Source organism: Hemitrygon akajei, unplaced genomic scaffold (assembly GCF_048418815.1).
Source record: "Hemitrygon akajei unplaced genomic scaffold, sHemAka1.3 Scf000074, whole genome shotgun sequence".
Taxonomy (NCBI): domain Eukaryota; kingdom Metazoa; phylum Chordata; class Chondrichthyes; order Myliobatiformes; family Dasyatidae; genus Hemitrygon; species Hemitrygon akajei.
Genome location: NW_027331960.1, coordinates 4,176,053 through 4,203,115, shown reverse-complemented (window position 1 = coordinate 4,203,115; position 27,063 = coordinate 4,176,053). Strand labels below are relative to the sequence as shown.

The window sequence follows — 27,063 nt, the reverse complement described above, 5'->3', positions numbered from 1 at the left end:
TTCTTCCTGGTAATGTGTTCAGTACAGTTGTTGCTAATGAGGTTTAGAAGAGTAATCTCAGGAATGACTGGCTTTATGTATGAGGAGTTCTGGACCTGTGCTCAATGGAGTTCAGAGGGACAGTGGGGTGGTGGAGGGATGTATGGTTAAGTAAACCTACCGAATGCTGAAAAGCCTGGATACAATGGACACAGAGAGGATGTTTCCATTAGATGGAGAGCCTGTGATCTGGCAGCACAGTCTCAGAATAAAGTTGTTCCCTTTAAAACTGAGAATTATTGTTTTGTTGAAAAGATGTCTGATGTATGTAATTTGTTGCTGTAGAGGTTGGTTGAGGCTGCCATTTGGGTATATTTATGACAGAGATTAATATACTCATGATTGCTAAGTAGTTTCAGGGTTACAAATATGGTGTTGGAATGAAAATCAGCCATGTTTTCATCTGCCCAGTGGTGGGGCAGACCAGCTGGATCGAATCACCTAATTCTGTTCCTGTGTCTTATGTCTTACCATGACTGAATGATGGCTCCTTCTTATCCCATATCGTTTTGTGACGTGTGAGGGACAATGAAAGATTGTTCACTGAGATCATTATATCTGCCTTCAACGTTTAAATTTCAGTGAGTTTTGTTGTTAGTAACATTAAGCAGAAACGTTTGGTTCTCTTTTCTATTGTTAAAGTGCTTCATTATCTTTCATGTTAAAGTTAGACCTGCGGTGAGAGATTTATTGGAAGAAAAACCCCAACTGGAAGCAAACCACGACTGAAGACGAGGGAACATCAACAAGTGAACCAGCCCGAGAATTGAGAGCATCAACTGGAGAGAACCCATCTGACTCAGAGAATCCAGTGATTCAGTCAGGAGAAAGTTTGGTGAGTCTCATTTACTCAAACACTGGTCCGTTAGACATTACATACCTGTAAATGGAAGGTAGGAAACAGTTGGAGTGAGACTGACTGTGCCCAGAAGAACCAGTTATGCCTCTGTCAGATCCAGTTGCAATCACTCCAGGTCTGGTAATGTGCTTCCAGCAGCCCAGCCCTTTAAAACCACTCCCATTCTGTGGAAGTCGAATTTGGAAAAAGTCACTCAGAGACCGTATAACTCCAAACTCTTTACTCCAAGCATCTGGGGCTTACTCAGTTAGTCGCTCAAACAGGAATAGTCTATGACTGTTCCCGCCCAATCCACTAACTGACTAACAATTCCCCTTACACCACAGATATATCTGTCCAGATACCCACCACACAAGGCAGGCTGGAGCCAAAGTTATTTACTATATTAAAGATAAATTACAAAATAGTCATAATGGCTTACATACACACACAGAACAGACTGAAGCTGTCCTATCTCTACACATGAGTGCACAATTCAGATAAACATCCAGAAACCCTAGCTAGCTACCCTCAAGAAGAAATATGGCTCAGCATGGCTTAGTACATTGGCTAATCATCAGCAATTTCTTTCAGAAGAACAGGCGGCTATTGTTTAAGGAAGTGTTAACCATTTTACATACTTTACCACTCCCTCCTTTTGATCATTACATGATCAACAAAGCAGTAATTTTTTCACAGAGAAAGCAACAGTGTACAGCATTGACTTATCAATGGATAAAAACAGTGCACAACAGTAATTATAACAATGATATGCACAACTATTAAGCCATAATGCAATATCATGCCTCACATATTACCAAACAGGCCTTCAAATACTACCATTTCGACCCTTCGGTGAACCTGTGTAAATCCTACCCTACTTTCTTGATGCTGTCAATCTCCCTGGCAGTGTGCTTGGAGAGGGATGTAATGTTAGTAGACTCATCAGGGATATAGGTGCAGCATTCTGTGTCAATAATAACACAGGTTCCCCCTTTCTCAGCTAGGATAAAATCTAAAGCCATACGACTCTGTACGACTGTTTGCCGGATTGCAATCATTTCAGTGGATATTTCTGTTACTTGGGCCTGCGTTTCTGTCAGGGCCTCTGCAGTGTTGTGGCCAGCTCAAGTGCTGTAGCCAAATTGATTATCTTTCGTGGATTCCTGGCTACTCCATAGGAGAGAAAAGTGATCGTCCAAAATCGCTCAGTCTCAGTTATTCCTCTCCGCTGCTGGGCACCTGCAAGTATGGTCAGGATGCATGTTTCCCAGTATAGGAAGTTCTGTTTGGTGGGAGCCTGAGATACCATCCCTGAAAACACTGACAGTCACAGTCATCTCTGACTGGATCCCAGTTCCGCATCTCTCTTCCCCGGGTGGCATTTGTGAAAGCCTAGGCTGAGAGTTCCTCACTCTGGTTGAGCGGGATTACTGACATTGGAGTCATAGTTTTACTATGCTGCGGAATTTTGGCACAAACCCAGCAGGCCCCTAGTTCTACCTGTTTGGCATCGGTGTGACAGAGACACAGAAATGTGTTAACATGGGGACCCCGGATGCTGGGGTGATCCCTCTTAAAGACATAAACACGAACACCACTGTTACATACCTGTAACAATTTAAATGAACCAGCAGCAATAGACCACACATGGAGTCTGGTTTTGATGTTAACACCACTATCTTTATTTGTATCTACTTATAATATAACAACTTAAGCAAAACAATGAAAAGGGACCTTGGGGTTCAAATCCATACATCCCTCAAGGTTGCTGCACAGGTTGATAGGGTGGTTAAGAAGGCCTATGGTATGCTAGGCTTCATTAACAGGGGGATTGAGTTCAAGAGTAGAGAGGTCATGTTGCAACTCTACAAATCTCTGGTGAGACTGCTCTTAATGTTTAATTCTGGTCAACTCATTATAGGAAGGATGTGGACGCTATGGAGAGTGTGCAGAGGAGATTTACCAGGATGTTGCCTGGTTTGGAGAACAAGTCATATGAATCAAGGTTAGCAGAGCTGGGACTTTTCTCTTTGGAGAGTAGAAGAATGAGAGGGGACGATAGAGGTCTACAAGATTATGAGAAGCATAGACAGGGTGGATAGTCAGTATCTGTTTCCCAGGGCAGCAATAGCAAATACCAGAGGGCATATGTACAAAATTAAGGGAGGGAAGTCTAGGGGCGACATCAGTGGTAAGTTATTTTACACAGAGGGTTGTGGGTGCCTGGAATGACTTGCCAGGGATGGTGGTGGAGGCTATAACATTAGGGCTATTTAAGAGCCTCTTGGACAGGCACATGGATGACAGAAAAATAGAGGGTTATGTGGTAGTGTGGATTTAGTACATTTTTTAAAGGATTATATGGGTCAGCACAACATGGAGGGCTGAAGGGCCTGTACTGTGCTGTAGTGTTCTATGGTTAACAGTGTTATGTGTATACATATGTGTAAATATAACTCCCAAACCATTGAGCTCAGGGAATACCAAGCTTAGAGTCTTAAGATGGTAAAGTATGAAAGTTCAGCTCATCCACGGAATAAATGATGAGAAAGAGATATTTGTAATCGAAGGTGAATGTCGAGAGTAGGCAATTGCTTCCAATTCCACAAGTTCCATGGTGATAAAACAGGATAACAGTCGCCGAAGATCTTATCCGTCTTTGTTCCAAATCCACATATGAATTATCACCAAAACTAGCTGATAACAGGGGTACCGTCTTCAAAGGGAACTACCACCCAGGCAAGGGTTAACACACAGGTTTGATTCCACAAGGTACTCCCAATCCAGGTCCAACACACAAAGTAATACGGACAGTGATTTCCACAGAATCTCTTTCTCACAAGTGGTTACCACATAACACACCCAAATCCTGTTGAGGGTTAACAAAAGTGGTAGCCACGGGATACTCCATCAAAATCCCCATATGGATTATAGGAATTATCACCAACAGTGATTTGTCACGGGGTACCCTGTACAAGTGAATTACCACCCCCAGGCAAGGGTTAGCACAAGTGGTCTTCACAGGATACTGCCAAACCTAAAGATCCACTCCAGTGGATCCAACAAAGTGACAATCACACATTCAATAGACAATAGATGCAGAAGTAGACCATTTGGCCCTTCCAGCCTGCACCACCATTTTGAGATCATGGCTGATCATCTACTATCAATACCCGGTTCCTGCCTTGTCCCCATATCCCTTGATTCCCCTATCCATAAGATACCTATCTAGCTCCTTCTTGAAAGCATCCAAGGAATTGGCCTCCACTACCTTCCGAGGCAGGGCATTCCAGACCCCCACAACTCTCTGGGAGAAGAAGTTTTTCCTTAACTCTGTCCTAAATGACCTACCCCTTATTCTCAAACCATGCCCTCTGGTACTGGACTCTCCCAGCATCTGGAACATATTTCCTGCTTCTATCTTGTCCAATCCCTTAATAATCTTATATGTTTGAATTAGATCCCCTCTCAATCTCCTTAATTCCAGTGTGTACAAGCCCAGTCTCTCTAACCTCTCTGCGTAAGACAGTCCAGACATCCCAGGAATTAACCTCGTGAATCTACGCTGCACTTCCTCTACAGCCAGGATGACCTTCCTTAACCCTGGAGACAAAAACTGTACACAATACTCCAAGTGTGGTCTCACCAGGGCTCTGTACAAATGCAAGAGGATTTCCTTGCTCTTGTACGCAATTCCCTTTGTAATAAAGGCCAACATTCCATTAGCCTTCTTCACTGCCTGCTGCACTTGCTCATACACCTTCAGTGACTGATGAACAAGGACTCCGAGATCTCTTTGTATTACTCCCTTACCCAACTCTATACCATTCAGATAATAATCTGCCTTCCTGTTCTTACTCCCAAAGTGGATAACCTCACACTTATTCACATTAAACGTCATCTGCCAAGTATCTGCCCACTCACCCATTCTATCCAAGTCACCCTGAATTCTCCTAACATCCTCATCACATGTCACACTGCCACCCAGCTTAGTATCATCAGCAAATTTGCTGATGCTATTCTCTATGCCTTCATCCAAATCGTTAACGTAAATGGTAAACAGCTGTGGTCCCAATACCGAGCCCTGTGGCACCCCACTAGTCACCACCTGCCATTCCGAGAAACACCCATTCACCGCTACCCTTTGCTTTCTATCTGCCAACCAGTTTTCTATCCATGTCAATGCCTTCCCCCCGATGCCCTGAGCTTTGATTTTACCCACTAATCTTCTATGTGGGACCTTATCAAATGCCTTCTGAAAATCGAGGTACACTACATCCACTGGATCTCCCCCGTCTAACTTCCTGGTTACATCCTCAAAAAACTCCAACAGATTAGTCAAGCATGATTTACCCTTGGTAAATCCATGCTGGCTTGGCCCAATCCTATCACTGCTATCTAGATATGCCACTATTTCATCCTTAATAATGGACTCCAGCACCTCTCCCACCACCGATGTCAGGCTGACAGGTCGATAGTTCTGTTTTCTCCCTCCCTCCTTTCTTAAAAAGTGGGATAACATTAGCCATTCTCCAATCCTCAGGAACTGATCCTGAATCCAAGGAACATTGGAAAATGATTACCAATGCATCCGCAATTTCCAGAGCCACCTTCTTAGTACCCTAGGGTGCAGACCATCTTGTCCTGGGGATTTGTCAGCCTTCAGTCCCATCAGTCTTCTCATCACCGTTTCCTTCCGAATGTCAATCTGTTTCATTTCCTCTGTTACCCTATGTCCTTGGCCCATCCATACATCTGGGAGATTGCTTGTGTCTTCCTTAGTGAAAACAGATCTGAAGTACTCATTAAATTCTTCTGCCATTTCTCTGTTTCCCATAACAATTTCACCCAATTCATTCTTCAAGGGCCCAACATTGTTCTTAACTATCTTCTTTTCTCTTCACATGCCTAAAAAAGCTTTTGCTGTCTTCCTTTGTATTCCTGGCTAGCTTGCGTTTGTACCTCATTTTTTTCTCCCCGTATTGTCTTTTTAGTTAAGTTCTGTTGTTTCTTAAAAACTTCCCAATCATCTGTCCTCCCACTCACCTTAGCTCTGTCATATTTCCTTTTTTTTAATGCTATGCAGTCTCTGACTTCCTTTGTCAACCACTGAGGCCCCTTTCCCCCCTTTGAATCCTTCCTTCTCTGGGGGATGAACTGATTTTGCACCTTGTGCATTATTCCCAAGAATACCTGCCACGGTCTTTTCTGCTAGGCTATCCGTCCAGTCAACTTTGGCCAGCTCCTCCCTCATGGCTTCATAGTTTCCCCTGTTCATCTGTAACACTGACACCTCCGAGCTGCCCTTATCCTTCTCAAATTGCAGATAAAAGCTTATCATATTGTGATCACTACCTCCTAATGGCTCCTTTACTGCGAGATCGCTTATCAAATCCTGTTCATTACATAACACTAAATCCAGAATAGTCTTGTCCCTGGTCGGCTCTCGTACAAGCTGTTCCAAGAATGCATCCCGTAGGCACTCTACAAACTCCCTATCCTGTGGTCCAGCACCAACCTGATTCTCCCAGTTCACCTGCATGTTGAAATCCCCCATAACTACTGCGACATTACCTTTACCACATGCACATATACCCTTGTACGTTCATTTCCCAGGTTTGATCTCCCTGCAGCCATGTCTCCGTTATCCCAACAACATCATAGTTACCCATTCGCACCTGGGCTTCAATCCATTTACTTATTCTTGCAACACATTTAACTCCATGTTCCGTCAGACCATCCCTCTGACACGAGTCCTCCTTATCACTTGTTCCGCCCCACCTCCCTCTACTACACACTTAATATTCTGGAACCGTGTAGTCCCCACCTGTCCTTTATTCATCCTCTCGCTATCATCTCTCACAGTCTGGATCCCCGCCCCCTGCAAATTTAGTTTAAACCCCCCCGAAGAAGCTGTAGCAAACTTCCCTGCAAGAATGTTAGTACCGCTCCAGTTCAGATGTAAACCGTCCCTTCGGAACAGATCCCACCTTCCCTGGAACAAGGCCCAATTATCCACAAACCTGAAGCCCTCCCTCCTGCACCATCCTCTCAGCCACGTATTAATCTTTATAATCCTCCTGTTCCTTGCCTCACTTGCACGTGGCACAGGTAGCAATCCTGAGATTGTTACCCTGGAGGTCCTGCTCTTCAGCTTCGCACCTAACTCCCTGAACTCCCTACGCAGGACCCCCTCACTCATCCTACCCACGTCATTGGTCCCTACATGGACCACAACATCTGCATCCTTGCCCTCCCACTCGAGAATAACCTGTACCCGATCTGAGATTTCTCGGACCCCGGCACCAGGGAAGCAACATACCATCCGAGACTCCCGATCTTCCCCACAAAATCTCCTATCCGCCCCCCTGACTATAGAATCCCCTATCACTACTGCTCTCTTCTCTTCCCTCCTTCCCTTCCTAGTCGCAGGTCCAACCTCAGTGCCAGAGACAGGACCACTGCAGCTTGTTCCTGGTATGTCATCCCCACCAACAGTATCCAAAACGGTATACTTATTTTTGATGGGAACGGCCACTGGGGTGCTCTTCTCTCTCTGTCTGCTCCCCCTGCCTCTCTTCACTGTCACCCATTTGCCTACCTCCTGTCTTTTCGGTGTGACTACCTCCCGATAACTCTTATCTATCTCTGCCTCTGCCTCCCGAATGATCCGTAGTTTATCCAGCTCCTGCTCCAATTCCCTAACTCGGTCTGATAGGAGCTGCAGCTGGATGCACCTATTGCAGGTGTGGTAATCAGGGACAACTGTGTTGACCCTGACCTCCCACATACTGCATACGGAGCACACCACTGCTCTAACCGTCTCCCCCATTACCTGATCCCAGATTAGTCAGAATAAATGAAAAGCAAGCTTCTTGCCGAAGTCCTCTTGCGCCGAAGCCCGCTGAGCCAAAGCCCAGCACTCTGCTCCTGCGCACTCCGCTGCCCGCATCGACACTGCCCGCTCCTAAAAGTGGGTCGCTTTTTAAAGCCCGCGCTTGCCACTGACGTCACCCGCGCTCACGCAACTTTACCTTCCTCCTCAGGTATTTTCCAGGTAGGTCCGAGGGTCTCGGCCTACCTACAACGGCTGATCCTCCGATCTCCAGTCGTATGTCGATCACGAGCACTCTACTCCCGCTCCGCTGCTCGCACTGACGCTGCCCGCTCCTGAAAGTGGGTCGCTTTTTAAATCCGGCGCTCGCTGCTGACGTCACCCGCACTCACGCAGCTTTACCTTCCTCCTCAGGTATTTTCCAGGTATTTGCTGGATCAATAATCAACCCACCCTTGTGGGCACAGGAGAGTTCAAACACCGAACTTCGGCCACTAGGTCCTTTGTTTCGAACCTTCCATCTTCTTTCTTTCTCTCCATCTGACTGTCTGTCTCTGACTGTCCTTGCTTAAATAAAGCAAACTGTTAGCTATGCAAACACAAGCTGTGAGCAAGTGTAAGCACGCTGCAGGGTCAAATAGTTCCACCCCTCCCTCTCTCTCAGTAAGAATCAAACAGGAGCCGAGAAAGCCGGCGGCTGACGTCACTCAGGCAATCTCTCTTAAAATTACAAGAAACCTAAAGGTTCATCACACCACAATCAACCAATACTTTTTCCTTTAGTCCGAGAGAGTCCTTCTACTCTGTTCCTTCAGTAGCACGTTTGTAGTCTGTTCAATGTATCCACCGAGATTGCCCCTTCAGTCTCAGAGCCGTGGAGTGGTCAGTAACACCTAATATGGTCCTCTCCACCGAGGTCTGAGTTTCCTCAATCCCAGTTCTTGGTCAGGACAAAATTCCCAGTTTCTTGGGTGGGATAGTCACTGCTCTCTGCGGGGTGGTTCTCTTCCTTGTAAGCCTGTCGTACCTGTGAATGTAATGCTTGGAAAATTTTGTTTAGTTGGCATATGTATTTCCCCATCTCTTCCCCGAGGGTATGCATATCCAATTTACCTGGTAGACTTTCTGGGAACAACGGTACACAAGGTCTTGGTCCACAGGGTGTCCTCATGGGCCGTCCATAAATGATTTCAGCTGGTGACAACACTGTTTTCCCCTGTGGGGTGACCCTCATGTAGAATAGGTCTAACAGTGGGACCTTCAACCAAGTGAGTCCAGTCTCCGCTGTTAGTTTGGCTAATTTACTCTTCAGAGTGCCATTGACACTTTCCACTAAGCCAGCGGCCCGTGGGTGGTGTACACACTGGAATTGTTGCTTGATAGCTAGTTTGTTACACACCCCTTCGCTTGCTTTCGCCACAAAGTGTGGGCCATTGTCAGAGCTCAGCATCTCTGGCAGGCCGTACCTGGGAATTATATCCCGTAATAATACCTTCACAACAGTCGTAACAGTATTATTGGTAGTTGGAATAGCTTCAATCCATCTATTAAACGCATCTATAATAACTAAGCAGTATCTATAGCAATGTACTCTAGGCAATTCAGTAACATCAACTTGTAGACACGAAAATGGTCAAGGGAGTCGTACCCGGTGTGCAGGGTGCAGGTTAACAACCATTCCCTCCTTTTCCAGGTGTGTGCATAATTGACCAATATAGGTAAAAACTGTGTAGGAACACAAACCTGTCCCGCTGGGGTGATCCAGAAACCTCGGTCGGGGTCTTTCTGGCACCCCACCTGGAACTACAGCTTGCACTCCTCCTCAGAGGCGTCCCCCTGAAAAGTACGTACCTCCCACATGTCTGGCAAACCCGTTCTGCTTCAGTCATGGAGGATTGCTTGATGGGAATCCGAGGAGACTACAACTATCGAGGATTGTGCAGCACTTTTCGCTGTCTAATCTGCTAAAGCATTGAGTTCAGTGACCTGGTTGGCCATGCGGGTGTGGGCCGCACATTTAATAATAGCCAAAACTCGAGGTAGCTGTTGAGCGGTGAGTAAGTTGTTTACAAAGGAGGCATTACTAATGGGGTGGCCAGAGCAAATCAGGTATCCCCATGTTCCCAGAGAGCCCCGTAGTCATGTACAACTCCAAATGCATAACGGGAGTCCGTGTAATTGTTCGCACTTTTATCTGTTGCTTGGATACAGGCACAAGTCAGAGCAAACGGCTCAGCCTTCTGGACGAGACAGCTGCTTCAAAAGAGGCCTGCTCAATTACTTCACTGTCCGTCACTATCGCATCGCCAGAATATCGTTTCCCTGCTGGATCCATAAAAGGGCTTCCATTCTCATAAAACATTCCAGTTCTCGGGCTTGAGGGGATATTGCAGAGTGGATGGGAGAGTCTGTCCTTCTTTCATGGTGATCCGGACGGGGGGCAGTTTTAGAAATTAACAAGCAAGGCCAATTTCATGGCCTGAGATTGCCCAGAGATGGGGTACAGCCTCTTGGGTTCGGTCAATATTAAAAGAGTGTCTTACCAGATGTCCTGTCTTCACCTGAGTCCTTCCAGTATCAGAGTTGGCATGCGGCCAAGTCTGGCCAGCCTCCCTTGGTGCTGGAGGCTTGTTTCATCAGGGTGTAGGCAAGGAACCCTAGGCTCTTTGACTTGAACCCAAGGCAAACCCTCACGGTGGTATGGGGAACCACCTGTCCTGTCTGTCACCGAAGGAAATCCAGATCTTCGGCCAGTAATGCACTGTTCTCTCTTCCTTTAACCTCTCTAATATGACTGGGAACTTTGTCCCTAGAGGGGTGCATAATACTGGCTTTTCTCAATCCCCCTGGAATTCCACCTGTAGTGGCTGTGTATGTGAATACGTGCATTCCGTGCCTTCGAACCCAGACAGAGTGATTGTAGTGTTTGATAGCTGGAATCCATTTTCCGATATAATTTCCTGATTGAGAGTGGTTGTGGTTGCCGGCATATCAATCATAAACGGAATTGGAATTCCAGCAACTTGCAATGTTCCGTTGGGCTCTTCCTGAGGGGTGGTACTCACGGCAGGAAGCATCCTTGCTTGTTAATTTGAAAACGGGTTGTTGTCCCCACCTGTCCCTTGGTAGGTTTTTGTTCCCGTTTCTGATCCCCAGATATCGCCCTCTCGCGTCCTTCTTCCCACTGAACATCTTCACCTTTAATATTAGTTCCCTTCAGGGTTGATTGGAATTTGAAAGTCAGGTCTCAACAATATGTCAAAGCTTGTCACATTCGATTTTGGTCATTGTTAGGCCAATCCATATTATTTGTTTTAATCATGTTGGCTAACTTAGTTGGTAAGTATTGGAGCAGTAGGGAGTTAAACTGGGGAGGCAGATTCCCATCTTTACAGGCTTGGTCTGAAGTTGTTCAGACCTCAGATGGAGTCAGCAATCAAATGGCTGAGCATGGTGCAATGAATGTGCTGAGCTGTGTATATTACAATGCAAGAAGCATCGTAGGAAAGCCAGATGAGCTCAGGGCAGGGAATTACGATATTGTAGCCATGACTGGGACTTTGTTGCACCCAAAAGTCTGAGGGATTTAGAGGAACAAATTTGTAGAGAGATCGCAGACCATGCCAAGAAACAAAGCTTGATGCAGTAAGTGATTTTAACTTTCCATATATTGACTAGGACTCCCATAATGTAAAAGGACTAAATGGGGTAAAGTTTGTCAAATGTGCCCTTAATCAGTACGTAGGAATCCCGACATAGAAGTGTGCAATAAGCTGTTAGGAAATGATCCAGGGCTGATGACAGAAATTAGTGATCATAATGTCATGAGATTCAAAAGTAAATATGGAAAAAGAGAGGTCTGGACCACGGGTTGAGATTCTAAATTGGAGAAAGGTCAATTTTGATGGTATCAGAAAGGATCTGATAAGTATGGTTTGCGACAGGCTGTTTTCTGGCAAAGGAGTACTTGGTAAGTGGGAGGCCTTCAGAAGTGAAATTTTGAGGGTATTGAGTTTGTATGTGCCTGTCAAAATAAAAGTTGAAAGGTAAATGGTGCAGGGAACCTTGGTTTTCAAGAGATATTGAGGCCCCGGATATTTTATTCTTCTGGATGCCTCAGACAGTTGGGTGCTACCAAGACTCATTAATGACTACAAATCATAAATCCATGCAAGCTCATCTGACTTTTTTTTTGTCATCTTCTGTTGGTTTCTAAAAGCTTCCCAATAGTTTTTGCTCTTTTGTTTGCTCTCTCTTTGGTCTTTATGTTGGTTTTGGCTTCTCATTTCAGCCATGGTTGTGTCATTCTGCCTTTCCAATGCTTCCACTTCTTTGGGATGTATCGATCACTCAGCTCCCGAATTGCTCCCAGAAACTCCAGCCATTGCTGCTCCGTTGTCACTCCTACCTTTCCCCTTACAAGTTTGGCCAGCTTCTCTGTCATAGAAACATGGAGAAGTTCAGTACAGAAACAGGCTATTTGGCCAACCTAGTCAATGCCGAGAACACATTTAAGCTGTCTAATGCAACTACTTGCACAGGGACAATCACCCTTCATGACCCTACCATCCAAGTACCTATCAAACTTCTCTTATTGTTGAAACTGGGCTTATATTCACCACTTTTGCTGGCATCTCATTCCACACTCTCACGACCATTTCATTAAAGAGATTTCCCAAATGTTCCCATTAAATTTTCACCTTCCCCACTTACCCATGACCTCTGGTTGTCATCCTACCCAACCTCAGTGGAAAAAGCTGTTTGCATTTACCCTATCTATACCCTCATAATTCTAACAGATCCTCAAAGCAATGTATAATTTACTTTCTGATGTTTAGACCCTTTTTTAGGTGTATAAAGTGATGAGGGGCATTGATCGTGTGGATAGCCAGAGGTTTTACCCCCAGGGTTGAAATGGCTAACACGAGGGGGCATAGTTTTAAGGTGCTTGGAAATAGTTACCGAGGGGATGGCAAGGGTAAGTTTTTTACCTAGAAAATAGTGTGTGTGTGCAATCCACTGCCAGCAGTGGTGGTTGAGGCAGATACAATAGGGGTTTTTAACAGCCTCTTAGATAGGCACATGGAGCTTAGAGAAATAGAGGGCTCTGTGCTAGGGAAATTCTAGGCAGTTTCTAGAGTAAGTTATGTGGTTGGCACAACATTGTAGGCTGAATGGCCTGGAATATGATGTAGATTTCTATGCTCAATGTTCCATGTTGAACAGTGAAATAACATCTCTTCTTTAATCTGTACAGGGTCCACGATTTTAATGTGGCTTTTTCACACTCCAATAGAACCTTTGTCCATCTCCTGAGTAAATAGAGATGAAAACATATTTAAGATCTCTCCCATCTGCTTTGGTTCCATACGTGGATTGGCATTCTGGTCTTACAGAGAACCAAATTTGTGCCTTAAAATCCTTTTGCTCTTAATCTATCTCTGGAATCCCTGATGATTAATCTTTTCTGCAATGGCAACCTCATGCCTGCTTTTAGCCATCCTGATTTATCTCTTATGTGTTCTCTTGTATATTTTATACTTCATAAGAACCTGCCTGCCTATCCCTGTTATGAAACTCCATTTTGTGCTTCACCAGGGTCTCAACATCTCTTGAAATCCAAGGTTCCCTGCAGTTTCTATCTTTACCTTTTATTCTGACAAGCACATACCCGCTTTGTACTTTCAAAATTTCACTTTGAAGGCCTCCCACTTACCAAGCACACCTTTGCCATAAAGCAGCCTGTCCCAGTCCACAGTTGCCAGATCCTAGTATCTTAATTCCAGGTGTTGATCCATGACCTGAACACATCCACCTTTCCTATCATGCTCCTTGCATTGAGATATACAGGGTTCAGCATATTCACTGCAGCATGCTCAACGTTTTTCATTCCTGACCTTGTCTGAGGTCTGAACAACACCTGTCTCCATAACACCTCTACTATCTGTTCTGTTATTCAGGCATCCATTCCCCCTGAGACGTTAGTTTAACCCCCCCTTACCTCCACCCCCCACCATGCAGCTCTATCACCCCTTTGGTTTTCGTCTCCCAGATCAATAAAAAGGAGGTGCATACAGGCAGATAGGAACAAATGGGCTACTTATGAGATACAGGAAATTCAAGTGAACACTGATGAAAGAAGGCATGACGTTGCCCCAGCAGACAAGGTGAAGGAGAATCCTCATGGATTCTGCAGATATGTTAAGTGCAAAAAGATTGCAAGGGAAAAAAATAATCCTTTACAAAATCAGAATGGTAATCCATATGAGGAGACAAAATGGATGGGGGAGATTTTTTCTGCATTCGTATTTACTCAGGAGGTGGACACAGAGTCTATAGAAGTGAGGCAAAGCAGCATCAACTTCATGGACACTGTACAGATTACAGAGGTGGAGGTGTTTGCCGTCTGAAGGCAAATTGCCATGGATAAATCCCCAGGGCCTGACAAATTGTTCCCTCGGACCCTTTGGAAGACAAGTGCAGAAGTTGTCGGGGCCCAAGCACAGATATTTAAATCATCCTTAGTGACAGGTGAGGTAGTGGAGGATTGGAGGACAACCAATGTTGTTCCGCTGTTCAAGAAAGGCTCTCAAAATAAACTAAGAAATTGTACATTGGTGTGCTTGACATCAGTAGGGGGAAGTTATTGGAACTTATGTGCAGGAACCGGATATATAAGTATTTGGATAGATGTGAGTTGATTAAGGATAGACAACATGGCTTTGTGCTTGGTAGTTCATGGCTCACCAATCTTATAGAGTTTCTCGAAGTTATCAGGAAAGTGGATGAAGGCAAGGCAGTGGATGTTGTCTACATGGACTTCGGCAAGGCACTTGACAAAGTCTCATTTGGGAGGAGGGTCAAGAAGGTTCAGTCACTCAGCATTCAAGATGAGATAGTAAATTGGATGAGACACTGTCTTTGGGAGAAGCTAGAGTGTGGTAGCAGATGGTTGCCTCTCTGACTGGAGGCCTGTGACTAGTTGTGTGTCATAGGGATCAGTGCTTGATCTGTTGTTGTTTGTCATCTATATCAGTAATCTGGATGATAGTGTGGTTAACTGGATCAGTAAATTTGTGGATGACACCAAGATTGGGCTGTAGTGGACAGGGAGGAAGACTATCATGGCTTACAGTGCGATTTGGACCAGCTGGAAAAATGGTTTGAGAAATGGAAAATGGAATTTAATGCAGACAAGTGTGAGGTGTTGCACTTTGGTCGGACCTACCAGTGTAGGTCTTACACAGTGACTGGTTGGGCACTGAGGAGTGTTTTAGAGGAAAGGGACCTGGGAATACAAGTCTGTAATTCACTGAAAGTGGTATCACAGTTAGATAGAGACGGAAAGAAAGATTTCAGCCCATTGGCCTTCATGAACCAAAGCACTGACAACAGTAGATAGATGAAAGTTGTAAAAGAGGTTCTGAGAGTTCAGAGAAAATTCACAAGGGTTTTGCCAGGTCTGGAGGACTTGGGTTATGAGGAAAAATTGAACAGGTTAGGACTTTATTCCTTGGAATGTAGAAGATTGAGGAGAGATTTGATTGTGATAGAGGGTCATAGATAAAATGCAAGCTGGCTTTAACCACGGAGATGGTGTGGAACTACAACCAGAGGCCATGGGTTAAGGGTGAAAGGTGAAATGTTAAGGGGAACATGAGGGGAAACTTCTTCACACAGATGGTCATCTGGGTGCGGAATGAGCAGCCAACACAAATGGTGAATGTGAGCTGGATTTCAACATTTAAGGAGTTTTGTGTAGGTACCTGAATGGTAGGGGTTGGGATTGGGGAGTTTAAGTAGTTTAGCACAAGCTAGATAGCCCAAAGGGCCTGTTTCTTTGTTGGTACTTTTCTGCAAGAGCCTTTAACAGCTGTGCGGACCAACCATTCATCTCAGCAAGAAATTTTTATAAGGCATTAAAACTGTGGCACTTTAAGTTAATAATACATATAAGAAAATCCCAGCTGCACGTCAAGAAAGACTATTTGTGTGAGAATTTTTCAGTTACTGTGTGGCCAGGCACCCATGCAGCTCAGCAGGAACAGGGAATAATACCAATGGAGGGAGCCAAACTGAGCCAAGGCACAAATTGGAGACCACAGAAATGCCCCATTCCTATAGAAACAAGAAGAGCATCAGGGAATTGATGGTTATTCCAAATATCAGCACTGTACCCAGTTAGAAGATGATTTCTCTGTGCAACTTGGGTGGAACCTCACTGTAACAGTGTGATGATGGATCAAACCTTGGCAACTCAGGTAATCTCATCCGAAGTGTTGTCCTACACCCATTGATGGATTTTGTAAATCTTTTTACAGGTTAAAAACGAGAAGGAATTTGTCTCCCGGAAGGTCAGACATGGCACACCAGTTTTGCTGTCTCTGTCTAGATATTTAAGAAGTGAAGCAAGGGGTTCAATCGACCATCCTACCTGATCAGACTACGGGGCAGGATTCACTCAGTCATTTGACCAACTGGCATGCCCGTCATTTTACACAGGGGACAGGTCATTCTTCTGCTCAGACATTGGGAATGGATTCAGTCAGTCATCTCAACTGAAGGTACATCAGCAAGTTGACACCGGGCAAGGTCATTCACCTGTTCTGTGTGTAAGAAAGCATTTAGTCTGTCATCCCACCTGTGGACACACCAGTCAGAAGCTGGTCATCTGCTGAATTTCTGGGAAAGGATTCACTCGGACATCTGACCTGATGGCACACCAGGGAGTTCAGACCGGGGTGCGGCCGTTCACTTGCTCGGACTGTGGGATGAGATTCACTCGGTCATCCACCCTACAGACTCACCAGCGAGTTCACACTGGGGAGAAGCCATTCACCTGCTCAGTCTGTAGGAAGGGATTCACTCAGTCATATCAACTGAAGGTACATCAGCGAGTTCACACTGGAGAGAGGCCGTTCACCTGCTCAGTCTGTGGGAAGGGATTCACTTTGTCATCCAGCCTGCTGAGACATCAGTCAGTTCACACCGGGGAGAAACCGTTCACCTGCTCAGTGTGTGGGAAGGGATTCACTCAGTCATCTCACCTACTGAGACACCAGCGAGTTCAAACTGGGGAGAAACCGTTCACCTGCTCAGTCAGTGGGAAGGGATTCACTCGGTCATCTCACCTACTGAGACACCAGCGAGTTCACACTGGGGAGAAGCCATTCACCTGCTCAGTCTGTGGGAAGAAACTCACTCGGTTATCCAACCTGCAGAGACATCAGTCAGTTCACACCAGGGAGAAGCCATTCACCTGCTCAGAATGTGGGAAGAGATTCACTGAATCATCTAAACTGAAGGTACATCAGCGAGTTCACACTGGAGAGAAACCGTTCACCTGCTCAGTGTGTGGGAAGGGATTCACTCAATCATCCACCCTACAGACTCACCAGCGAGTTCACACTGGGGAGAAGCCATTCACCTGCTCAGTCTGTAGGAAGGGATTCACTCAGTCATCTCAACTGAAGGTACATCAGCGAGTTCACACTGGAGAGAGGCCGTTCACCTGCTCAGTCTGTGGGAAGGGATTCACTTTGTCATCCAGCCTGCTGAGACATCAGTCAGTTCACACCGGGGAGAAACCGTTCACCTGCTCAGTGTGTGGGAAGGGATTCACTCAGTCATCTCACCTACTGAGACACCAGCGAGTTCAAACTGGGGAGAAACCGTTCACCTGCTCAGTCTGTGGGAAGGGATTCACTCGGTCATCTCACCTACTGAGACACCAGCGAGTTCACACTGGGGAGAAGCCATTCACCTGCTCAGTCTGTGGGAAGAAACTCACTCGGTTATCCAACCTGCAGAGACATCAGTCAGTTCACACCAGGGAGAAGCCATTCACCTGCTCAGAATGTGGGAAGAGATTCACTGAATCATCTAAACTGAAGGTACATCAGCGAGTTCACACTGGGGAGAAACCGTTCACCTGCTCAGTGTGTGGGAAGGGATTCACTCAATCATCCAACCTGCTGATTCATCAGTCAGTTCACACCGGGGAGAAGCTATTCACCTGCTCAGAATGTGGGAAGAGATTCACTGAATCAAATAAACTGAAGGTACATCAGCGAGTTCACACTGGAGAGAAACCGTTCACCTGCTCAGTGTGTGGGAAGGGATTCACTCAATCATCCAACCTACAGAGTCATCAGCGAGTTCACACTGGGGAGAAACCATTCACCTGCTCAGTCTGTGGGAAGGGATTCACTCGGTCATCCACCCTACAGAAACACCAGTCAGTTCACACATTTTGAACTATTCACCTGCTCAGAATGTCATTCAGTCATCCCAACTACTGGCACACCAGTCAGTTCACATTCTTATTAATTCCTTGCTTTTGCTTGCTGAGGACATTCATTTTAAGAGAGAGAGTGATTAAGAAGGCAAATCAGTCGGGCTTGCAGCTTGTTTACATCGCTCACAGCTTGTTTAGTTTTAACCGAGGACTCACACTCAGAGTCAGGCGGAGATGAAGGAGGAAAAATGGAAGGATCGAAACCAGGGAACTAGTGGCCAAGGGTCACTGTTTAGAGCTTTCCTATGCCCACAAGGGTGGGTTAAGTGTTGATTCACCATACATCGAATGTGTGGTTATCACCTCATTTGATCCATAGGTGTGGATCGGATTTGGGGTATCCTGTGAAGACTACTTATGTGTTAACGCTTGGCTGGGTGTGGTGTGATAATTCACTTGAAGGCGATACCCCTTGTGACAAGTCACTTTCGGTGATAATTCGTATGTGGATTTGAAACGATGAAGCATAAAATCTACAGCAACTGTTCTCTCGTTTCACCACAATGGAACCTTTGGAATTCGACGTAATTGCCTTCTCTCGACATTTACCCTGGATTACAAATATCTCTCTCTCATCACCTATTCCGTGGATGAACTGAACTTCCATGCTTTACCATCTCAAGACTCTAAGCCTTGTTTCCCCCGAGCTCAATAGTTTGGGAGTTATATATTGTTACGCCTGTGCCCCAACTCTGAGGGGCTGAAGGGTACAACGTAGCCCCCACCTTTTTGAGAATCGCAAGATCGCTATTAATTCAGGTCAGGAGACGCAGGAAGCGAGAGAAAGACACGCAGAATCCACAGGGGGTTTGGAATGTCCTGGCCCCTCAGCGATACAAAGCCACGGGAAATGGCCATTGTCTCTTGGAGACGGAATTGTGTATTGAGTACTGTACTATTTATTTGAAGCCCTCAGGGAATGAGCCGAGGGGGCTGGCTGAGGGATTGCATCATCCCAACCTGATTGACATCTGAGACCCCATGAGTAAGGATAAAAGAGGGTCTGGGGAACAACCCCTTTAGACGCACCAGGAGAAACGATAGAAATCCCGTGACAGCGTTTAATAGCGACTGCCGGTGGTGACTTCTGTGTGTGTCCATCCTTGCCCGGACGACGAGTTTTCCACGGAACGGCTTAGCTAAAGAACCGACTACAAAAACGGAACTCTCGAAGGATCGACATCATAAAAAGGAAAGCAGGCAAGTTTAAAACATCTGTCTCTCTTGACTCCAACAAAAGGCTGCAGCCTGCATGAATTTGAGTGACTTTTATATTTCCATCGGACAATACATTATCCCCGAGACAATTATAGAGTTATTTCTTATTGATTATTATTATACCCGCGCTTTTAGATTTAGTATTGACGATGTATATTATCTGTATGTTTGCATTGATATTATTTTTGTGTATTTTTATCAATAAATACTGTTAAAAATAGTACCATCAGACTTCAACGGACCTCTCTATCTTTGCTGGTAAGTGACCCAATTATGGGGTACGTAACAAATTGGTGTTCTTGTCTCGAGATTTGACACCAAATTGGGAGGCCAGTGATTCGGGCTTGTAAGTCAAAACTTGGATCTGGTATGTGGGTAGCCAGACGGGAAACCAGCAAAGATGGACGTGGATGAATTTATAGAAAACCCGACTCTGGAGGCGCTAGAGGCGGCCACCAAATCGGACTTGTTAAATATGGCGGAGCGGCTAAACCTCGCAGAGGTGAGGTTGTCAATGAAAAAGTGGGAGGTGCGAAGGGCCATAACTCAGTATTATATTGAGAAGAATGTGCTTTCAGCTGAGGTATTGGAAAATATTCCCTGAAAAGGTACCAGCTATTGGGAAGGCTCAGTTAGAGTTGGAGAAATCAAGGTTGGAACATGAAATTAAATTAAAGCAGCTGAGAAGAAGAAAGAAAGGGCCGACAAACAAAGGGAGCATGCACTCCAGCTAAAGGAGTTAGAGGTGAAACGGGAGCATGAGCTCCAGCTAAAGGGGTTAGAGGTGAAAAAAGAGCAGGACAGAGCTGAGAAGCAAAGAGAGCATGAAATTCAGTTAACACAGCTGGAGGCAGCTGAAAAGGAAAAGGAGCGAGCCGAGAAAGAGAGAGAGTATGAGGAGGCAGAGAAACAGGGGCAACATGACTTGGACATGGAGAAGTTAAGGCAAGAGCAAAGAGCTCAAGGGTCAGACCGAGAGGAGCGGTTTAATGTAAGTCGGGAGTTGAGGTTAGTACCTCCGTTCGAGGAGACGGATGTTGATAGTTATTTCTTGCTTTTTGAGAAGGTGGCATGAATGAGAAGTGGCCCAAAGAGCAGTGGGTGGCGTTGTTACAAAGTGTGTTAAAAGGGAAAGCACAATGGGCATATGTGGCGTTGTCCATGGAGGAGGAAGAGGCGGAGGATTATGACAAAGTTAAAGCGACCATTCTCCGGACTTACAAATTGGTAACTGAAGCGTATAGACAAAAGTTCAGAAATCTAAAGGAAGGGTGGAATCAGATGTATACTGAGTTTGCCTATGAGAAGGGTGTGCTCTTGGATCGTTGGTGTACAGCAGAAATAGTGGAAGAGGATTTTTGGCGTCTCAGGGAGTTAATTCTGATTGAAGAATTTAAAAGTGGTGTTTCGGAGGATATCCGGATGTATTTGAATGAGAAGCCGAATAAGTCCATCTCCGAATTTGCTAGGTTCGCAGATGAATATGCCCTAACCCACAAGATAAAATTTTCCTTGAATAAAAGTTCCCAGAGAGACCGTGGGAACGATAGAGAAAGCCCGCTGGCTGAGTCAGAGGTCCCACCAGGAGCTAGTGGTAAGATTGGGGAGGAGAGGCAAGACGGCCAGAGATTTCCGGGCTTGACCTGTTTTAATTGTGGAAAGGGGGGACATATTGCATCTAGGTGCTTTGCTCCGAGGAAGGAGACAGGAAAAGGGAAAGCAGCAGTCCCTATTGGATGTGCCATGGTAATCAGTAAATTGATCAGAGAGCCCCGGGTAGACAGAAGACGAGAAGGGTCTGAGACTTGTATGTCAAACGGAACCGTGTCTGTGAGAGAAGGAGACCCACCAGTTCCCGTGCGAATCTGAAGAGACACGGGGGCTGAACTGTCATTGATTAGCAGTAAGGTACTGGATTTTGGTCGCAAGACGGGAATGGTAGCTGTGAAAGGAATAGGAAAAGGGACGGAAACGGTGCCCTTGCATGGGATCATTATGAATTGTGAGCTAGTCTCTGGACCAGTTGAAATGGGGGTGCGATGAGAATTTCCGAGAACTGACGCGGACGTCCTTCTGGGTAATGATTTAGCCGGTGGTAAGGTTTGGTCAGCAATGAAGCTGAGGAGACAGCCGGTGGAGGCCCCGCCCCTAGATTCCAAGATCTATCCCGCATACGCAATCACTCGCAGCATGTTGAGAAAGGCAGCTGAGAACGAGAGCAGTTTAAATCCGGCCAGTATCGAGTTGGCCAAGACGTTCTTACCGACCCTGTACCACGAGGGTTTAGAGGGTGGTAAAACTAAGAGTAGTAAAGTGAAAGAGAGTAAGGGAGAGGAGTTAGACCCTCCCTTAGCGAGGAGAAAAGTTCTAGAGGCACGAAATAAAGATGAGAAACAGATAGAGCTGTTAAAAGGTCCAGGGTTGGAGATGGATGATTTGTCTGGTTTGGCAGAACTGTTTGAAGAAGTGGAAAAATCTAAAGGTGTTCCCGATAATGAAATGAGGGCAGACCTCGATGAAAAGGGTGCCCTTACCTTGAAGAAGTCTGCTGGGTTGGCAGATGAGGTTGTTTCAACCCGTGGGGTTGAGTTTTACTCCGGAAGGGAGTTGCCCGGAGAGTAGCTGGGAGGATCAGGGGAATTTAGAATTTGGACCGGGTACGGGTATTGAAAGCCTGGAAGAGGCAAATGTCTTGTTTGAGTTTGTCCAAGATGTGGATGCATGTGGTACTGAACCTAGTAATGGAGCTCAGGAAAAGTCTGAGGTATTTGATTCAGTTGAAAAGGAATGCAGTCCTTGTGGATCAGATGGACTTGGTTCAGTGAAGAAAGGGTTAACCTTGGTAATAGTGGGAAGTGAGAGTTCCCAGGTGTTTGTGCTCGAAGGTGTGTTACAAGTTGGTGAGGAGATCAAAGGTGGTGAGGTGAATATTATTATTGAAGGAAAAGGAAAATGTGTAGTTCCCAAATTGAATGAAGAAAATTTAAAGGCTGGACTGATATCAGAAGCAGCAACCAGGCTACAGAGACAATGGCTTGGTACCACAAAGCCTGTGAATCAATTACAGGTTGAGCTGGAAGGTAAAGGGGCCCCACACGCTATTGTTATTCTAGATTGTGGTGTGAAAAGGCAGAATTTGAAATGCTGTTTGAACAAAGAGTTTAAACTGAAAACTAATAGCCTGAAGGTTCCTGAAGAGGAAACTAACAACTTGCATAAAATTAAAGAATTGGGTGGAAATTCGGAAGATGGTCTAAGTTTGGAACACATTGTTGATAAAATAACTCCTATGAAAGGAGCGGGCGAAAGCCTATTTCGCCAGGGTGCCCAAGATCACCACGAGGGAATTAACCGGAAAAGAGGCGAGGGTTAATGGGGACGCCATTTTTAAATAGCAGAAGCCGTTTTTAAGTGATTTTGACAAAGTATGTGAATAATAAAGACAACCCCCATGGAAGCTTGACTGTTAAGTTTGAAAGTAACATAAAAATTAGTATTTTGCATGAACTTTTGTAGTACACACGTAAGCTAAGATCACAACTCTTTAGTTTTGTTTGCTGAAGGAAATAAATAAAAATAGGTGGTTATTAAATTGAAGTCTAATGCTACAAGACTTTAGTAAGGTATAAGTTGTTAAGGTATTAAAGGAAGTGACAATGTAATCGTTAACTGTTCAGATGCCGAATTGAATGTATAACTGTATTAATCCTGTAAGACTCTGTATTACTTCGTTTTTTACCGATGGTAAAAAACACGTTGAAGAAAGGGGGTGTTACGCCTGTGCCCCAACTCTGAGGGGCTGAAGGGTACAAAGTAGCACCCTCCTTTTTGAGAATCACAAGATCGCTATTAATTCAGCTCAGGAGACCCAGGAAATGAGAGGGGGTTTGGAATGTCCTGGCCCCTCAGCGATACAAAGCCAGGGGAAACGGCCATTTTCTCTTGGAGACGGAATTGTGTATTGAGTACTCTACTATTTATTTGAAGCCCTCAGGGAATGAGCTGAGGGGGCTGGCTGAGGGATTACATCATCCCAACCTGATTGACATCTGAGACCCCGTGAGTAAGGATAAAAGAGGGCCTGGGGAACAACCCCTTTCGACGCACCAGGAGAAATGATAGAAATCCCGTGACAGCGTTTAATAGCGACAGCCAGTGGTGACTCGTGTGTGTGTCCATCCTTGCCCGGATGACGAGTTTTCCATGGAACAGCTTAGCTAAAGGACCGACTACGAAAATGGAACTCTCGAAGGATCGACATCATAAAAAGGAAAGCCGGCAAGTTTAAAACATCTGTCTCTCTTGACTGCAACAAAAGGCTGCAGCCTGCATGAACTTGAGTGACTTTTATATTTCCATCGGACAATACATTATCCCCTACACAACGATAGTTATTTCTTATTGATTATTATTATACCCGTGCTTTTAGATTTAGTATTGACGACATATATTATCTGTATGTTTGCATTGATATTATTTTTGTGTATTTTTATCAATAAATACTGTTAAAAATAGTACCATCAGACTTCAACGGACCTCTCTATCTTTGCTGGTAAGTGACCCAGTTATGGGTACGTAACAATTTACACACATATATACACATAACACTGTTAACTTTTGCTAGTATCTTGCTTAATTTATTATAAGTAGATACTAATAAAGATAGTGGTTTTAACATCAAAACTAGACTCCAGGAGTAGTCTATTGCTGCTGGTTAATTTCTAAATCTTTAGTTTCTAAATTTTTGTTCAAAACAAAATTGGGGCCTGCATCTGGGATATGAACAAATTTGAGGGCGTGTTGATTAATTAATTATTGATTTCATTGGGGAAATCCCTTTTGATTTATTTGTGTGTGCAAAATCAGCAGCAATGGATGTTGATAACCATATAACATATAACCATATAACAATCACAGCACGGAAACAGGCCATTCCGGCCCTCCTAGTCCGTGCCGAACTCTTAATCTCACCTAGTCCCACCTACCCGCACTCAGCCCATAACCCTCCAAACCTTTCCTGTCCATATACCTATCCAATTTTACCTTAAAAGACTCAACTGAACTGGCCTCTACTACTTCTACAGGAAGCTCATTCCACACAGCTATCACTCTCTGAGTAAAGAAATACCCCCTCATGTTTCCCTTAAACTTTTGCCCCCTAACTCTCAAATCATGTCCTCTCGTTTGAATCTCCCCTACTCTCAATGGAAACAGCCTATTCACGTCAACTCTATCTATCCCTCTCAACATTTTAAGTACCTCGATCAAATCCCCCCTCAACCTTCTACGCTCCAATGAATAGAGACCTAACTTGTTCAACCTTTCTCTGTAACTTAAGTGCTGAAACCCAGGTAACATCCTAGTAAATCGTCTCTGCACTCTCTCTAATTTATTGCTATCTTTCCTATAATTCGGTGACCAGAACTGTACACAATATTCCAAATTTGGCCTTACCAATGCCTTGTACAATTTTAACATTACATCCCAACTTCTGTACTCAATGCTCTGATTTATAAAGGCCAGCGTTCCAAAAGCCTTCTTCACCACCCTATCTACATGAGACTCCACCTTCAGGGAACTATGCACTGTTATTCCTAGATCTCTCTGTTCCACTGCATTCCTCAATGCCCTACCATTTACCCTGTATGTTCTATTTGGATTATTCCTGCCAAAATGTAGAACCTCACACTTCTCAGCATTAAACTCCATCTGCCAACGTTCAGCCCATTCTTCTAACCGGCATAAATCTCCCTGCAAGCTTCGAAAACCCACCTCATTATCCACAACACCTCCTACCTTAGTATCATCAGCATACTTACTAATCCAATTTACCACCCCATCATCCAGATCATTTATGTATATTACAAACAACATTTGGGCCCAAAACAGAAGCCAGTGGCATTAATTACCACCTTCTGCAGCCCGGTGTTGCCCCAATCACTCACCTCCCCCCCGTCACTATTTCCATCTTCCCACCTCCCCCCTCACCTGGATCCACCTCTCACTCCCCAGCTCTTGCCCCATCCCCACCCCTCACCTCTTTTCTCTGACTATTTCCCGTCCACTCTCAGTCCAGAGGGAGGGTCTCGGCCCGAAATGTTGACGGTCCATTTCCCTCCACAGATGCTGTCCGACACACTGAGTTCCTCCGGCAGTTTGTTCTTTGGTCTGTAAACCCGTGTTAGTGTGGGGAGCGGGATTTTACACCATATTCCAGGTACAGTCTCAACAAATCCCAAATAATTGTCACTTTGCCCGGACCATTGGCCCCGCTTGCAGGGCAACAGTCTGCCGGTGTTTGCCCCCCAATGTGGTGAATCCCTCTGCTCGCCACCACCGTGGGCTCAGACATTTCCACAGATGAGCCCCTCCTGTCCCCCACCGGGACAAACATCCTGTCCGCCCCCGTCTCTCACCATCTTCATCCTTTCAATAAAATCCCCCCTCTCCCTCCCTCACCCCGGGGAACCGGCATCAAACCGACGGGCCGAGCGGTCTCCTCCTATCTCTCAGTGATACATCAGTCTCCGGCCGCAGGAGACGCTGCACAAACTCCCCAACTTCCCTCGGAAGGAAATAGAAATCAGAAAGCGGACATTTACATTGAGATTTGTTCCACTCTGTCCAGACTCCGGCACCGCAGCGAGAGACGAACTCAGCGGGGTAACGCCCTCTCGGCTTGTCCGCTTTCGCTATTGGGTGTAACCAGTGATTTACATTCCTGCGCACCAATGGAAAAAGCGAAGCTCTTGAAGCTTTGTTTTTCAGCGGTGGGGGAGGGGATGGTCACGCGATTGGTAGCTCCGCCGTTAAACCGGTAAAGCTCGAGCTCTCCAGCGCAAGGGTGACGTAAGACACCGCGCACGTGAGGGCAGGTCACGGTGTGGGGACCTATGTGTGACGTCAGTCGGGTGGGTTCACCTATGTGACGTCACCTGTGGGAGAGCGCTCCCATTTGAAAACACCTGAATGGACGTTTCTGATGATTTCAGTGGGACAACAACATTAATCACGGGTTTCATCAATGAATCCAGTGTTGTGAGATGTAAAGTCCCCGGTTATGTGTACGGGTGTGCCGTGTTGTTGGAGTTGGCAGCGTGGTGTTTGTCTCGATTCGGGTCACAATACCAGAATTGCCAGCGGGGTCCCCACACAGTGTATTAGTCAACAGAAAACCTCTCGTCCCTGCAGTCTTTGTCTCCTGGTAAACTCAACACCCTGACAATCTGGACCATAGACACCTTTTCCTCTTTAAAGTCAGTCATTCATTCAGACAGCTGATCGCTGAGAGGAATTATATTTATTGGTCATTAAAGTTCGCCCAGATTCGTTTGGACAGATTTGATGTGGAGTTCGGGGTATCACAGTGAAAGGGCCGGATGGCCGAACTCTCTCCGTTGTCCAAACATCCTTCCAGGTGAGGCAACACTTCACCTGCGAATCTTCCGGGGTCGCCTATTGTGTCCGCTGCTCCCGATGCGGCCGCCTCTGCACTGTTGACACTGGCTCCTCCGCAGTTGTGCGGGGTAGGGTTGTTTTTTTGGGGGGCGGATCGATATTATTTTTCCCTTTTGTGCGGGAGGGGTGGGTTTCGGGGTTTAATGATCCGGATGCCGTTCCTTTTGATGCGGGGGTGGGGTGGGAGTTTGATTTTTCTCTCTGAATGACTTTCATGCTCTTTTTTTGTTTTGTGGTTCTCTGGAGAAAAAAAAAACGCAAGAGTTATTTATGGATACCTGCTTTGTTAATAAACTGATCTTTGAACTATCCGCTCCCAGCGGGACTTCCCGGTGTCCAAACATTTTCATTCGACACGTCGAATGACACCCGATT

General features: G+C 45.5%; 1 protein-coding gene across 1 annotated transcript in view; it reads left to right on the top strand.

Moving 5' to 3' along the window:
• LOC140722302 (uncharacterized) overlaps window positions 1–27,063 on the top strand; it is a 60,378-nt gene that overhangs the window by 4,810 nt on the left and 28,505 nt on the right. The window contains exon 2 of the mRNA XM_073037089.1: window positions 707–874. The gene's annotated coding sequence lies outside the window, so the exon portion shown is untranslated. The remainder of the gene's footprint in view (window positions 1–706; window positions 875–27,063) is intronic.